This window comes from Gavialis gangeticus, unplaced genomic scaffold, assembly GCF_001723915.1.
Source record: "Gavialis gangeticus isolate Ggan-Ray unplaced genomic scaffold, GavGan_comp1, whole genome shotgun sequence".
In the NCBI taxonomy this organism is placed as follows: Eukaryota; Metazoa; Chordata; order Crocodylia; family Gavialidae; genus Gavialis; species Gavialis gangeticus.
The window spans coordinates 38961626-38965308 of NW_017729029.1; positions in this window are offsets into that span (position 1 = coordinate 38961626).

Here is a 3683-nt window from a genome sequence, read left to right on the forward strand (position 1 = left end):
TGCCAGGCTCTGCTTTAACTCTGTTATTTAAAAATGGAAACTCGTAAGTAAGTATTTTAGGGTCCAAATGCAGCTATTTTGTTTTCTTTAACATTTTCATTTATTTGGACTATCAATGAAAACATCTTCTGTGGTGAGAAATGTGGAAGAAGACAATTAACCCTCCCTCTGTGGTACTGAGAATTCACACACAACATCACATGCGAGAGAGGGACTGATTGGAAACTGAAAGTGAAACTGACCAGTCAGCTGTCATTTTTTCCTGGGTGGAGGCTTGGAACAGATGATGAAAGTTAACAAGATTTAACAAGATTACAAATCTTTCAAGGAACTTAAAAGGTGGCAAATTCAAAATTGAAAAAATAAAAAGAGAGAAAACACTTTTTGATAAGTTGTGCTTAAACTGTGGAACTCACTGCCACCAGAAGTTACTGAAGTCAAGAACTTAGCAAGATTCAAGGGGAAATTGAATATTCCCATGCATCTTAATAATACCTGCCATTGCCATTGGTAACAAATGTTGGTGGGGGTATTAAACCTCATACATCAGGGTTTAAGCTTGTCTGTATTAGAGTTCAGGATAAGGCTTGGTATGAGACACATTTTCCTGCATCTGCATGCTGCAGGCTTCTTACACTGTCCTCTGATCCAACTCATGTTTTCCACTGCCAGGGACCCTGCTGGGCATAGCACAGATGCCCCTGACCCAACTGAGATGCCCCTGGGAGCCTGGAGGTTTGCAGTGGCTGGGGATCTGCCGGAGGCTTCTATGTTGACAGTGTCGGTGTGTTGTAAATTCATCTCTGGTTCCCAGCCTGGCTCTTCAGACAGGGATGTTCAATAACTCTCCAGGAGGCTGCTATTCTCCCTCGTCTTCCCACCCCTCCCACTCGTATTAATATCTCTGCATTCATCTCCTGGCCTCCCTCATTAGAGCGTGAGGAATAATGGAGCTCTGGCTGAGCACAAAATATGCTGTAATAGGGACATTGTGATCTGCGAGGGAAGCCTGAATCATCAGACTCCCAGGTTATAGATTTAGGCAGGGGGTTTCACAAGAGCCTTTGGGAGTTAGGAGCCCAAATTCAATAGAAAGTCTATACAGTTTGGGCTCCTAATTCCCTTTGACTCTTGTGAATAACCTAGCTTGGAGTGATGCATGCTTTGAGGAGAAGGGTTGGAGTGGCTATTTGAAGCATATGTAATACAGAAGTTAAAATATATCTCCCCCACTAGCTACAGGCTTAAGCACACTCTTGACTGTGGAACATGTGTAGGAAAAGGTCTCAATGCACCCGGCCTGGAAAGCAGAACTGAATATGGGGCCAACCTGGATAGGACTGGGGGTGATGCAGTGCCATCCACCTGCCCAACTATCTCTGGGCAGCCTCTACCTGTAGACCACAAAAAAAGCCCTGGCCTTCTCCTGCAGTGGAGCCCCTGAGGGTGGTGGTAGACTAGGGCTGAATTTGGTTAGAGGTTGTGACATAGGCCTTGTGGGCCCCTGGGGGTGAATCTGGATACAGACCAGAGCTTTTGCAGTGTGAACCGGTACAGCTCCACTGAAGTGAATGGAGTTAGCCTGGTTTATAGCAAACAGCTGAACATCTGGTGTCTGGAGCACATCCCCTTCTCCATATGGATTCCCCAACCTACTACTTCCCTTTGCATCCCCATTCTCATACAACCCCCAGAGCTCACGTGACTTGCATTCTGCATTAGCCCATATGATCTTCGCAACATCAGCAACAAATGACAAAAATGTGGATGCTCACACACGGGCTGGAAGCTGCTTGGACATCAGGGGAAGGTAGTGCCCAGCCTCGCAGATTGCTCAGGAGACAAGGGGGAATTCAAAGTGGGGGCTGCTTGAGAGGGACTGGATAAGTCTGGGGATAGGCAAGGCCTTAGGAGGTTTTCATATCACTGGTTCAAACCCAGCTGTGGCCATGTTGTAACATTTTGATGATTGGGATGGTTATAAGCTTGATGACCTCAGTCCAGCTCCTTGCAGACATGAGTTCAGTTACCAGCAGCCGGTACGATGGATGCCCTTAGCAACTTCAACAAGAGGTACCAAGACAGAATGTGTCATCAGCCTGTACAGGTACTCCTGTTAAAACTGGGGTGAGGTGACAGGCAATGCAATCCAGCATCTCCTGGGGCTCAGACTGTACCTCTTCCGTAGGTAGAAAGGAGATCTTTTCTCCAGGTCTATCAATCTAGGATCCATTCCATAAACCACTGGGTTGGGATGCTAGCACACTTGTCTGCTGTGACAACCTTCCATTGAATAGGTAGAGATCCATTATTATATATAAGTTAATGAGAGAAGCTCAAGGAAAGAGTAGGGATATAGAAGACTCCTTCCAGCACTGGAGGAGGTGGAAACTCCCTCAGCCAGGACAGAATCATTTAGATTCTCATTCAGCCTTTGATTGCAGGGTTTCTTTTCCTTTCCCCAAGGGGTGGGGAGTGGCCAAAAAATGTAAGGGCCACATTCCAGCTGGCTATAACCAGGCTTCTATTATTGAGACTGCAATTTTTCAGGTACAATGTATGACTTATCTGTCTTACAAAAGCACCTAGAAATGCCGCCCAAAATTAGGGTCCCACTTTGCTTGGCCTTGCACAAATAGCCACTAAGTCTGCCTCAAAAAATTCCATTTTAAATAGACAAGACAAGGAGCAAAAGAAAGGAAAGCTCATTATCCCCATTTTACAATCAGGGAACCAAGGCCTAGTGGGATACAGTAATGTAAGGTGATACAGTCATTCAGCAGGAAGTTGGGATAAACTTTGGGTTGATATCCAAATGATGTTACTTTGATGTCAGAGGGCTGGAGTTGTACCACTTACATGAGAGTCAACAGGTCCAGTAGGAATCAAGCCCTTCACTGTGCCCCCAGTGAGGGAGATGAGTAGTGCCAACCAGAGCTGCCCACTGGAGGGTAGCGTTGGCAGTCTGGCCCTACCAAGCCAGACCTGGACTCCGGGTAGCTCAGCTCAGAGTTCAGGAGAACAGGGTTAGTGAATGGGTCCAAAAGGCCCATCATGGCTATGATCAGAGACATCTGTCTGCCCTGATCACAAGCAAGGGCTTGGTCTCTCCTGCTTCGGTCCCCAACAGACTGGGAAGATGGAGGAAGAGAAGAGATGAAGAAGAAATTGGAGGGAGAAGGAGGGGAGCAGAGGGGCTAGAGCAGCAGCACACTAGTGAAGTTCAGCCCTTGGGGGCTTTGCTGGGGCTGAGAGGGACCATACAGGGCTTGGGCTTGATGACCCTGGAGGCTCCTTGTGCCCCCGTGGGCTTCTGCCCAAAATAGGTGCCTCATTGCCTGGGTGCAGCCCTAGAGGAGTGGGGAGTGGGGAGTGCAGCCAGATCCAGACGGAAATATTTAAATCGGGCCTCCTTAATACTGTTAGGCATTTTCCTCTCTCTCTCTCTCTAATTCTGTTGCAGTCATTACCCAGGGAGCGGATACACAGGGCCCTATGGGGAGTTCTAATGGGCCGATTCAATTTCAACTGGATGACGCCACTTAGCCAGGCATTAAGAGCTACAGCTCCGGGAAGGCAAACGCCAGAGAGAGGGAGAGGGAGAGGGTGCGAGAGAGAGTGATTATAACGAGGAGCAAGGACTCCCTCCCGCCCGTCCTCCACGCTCGCCCATTCACAAGCGC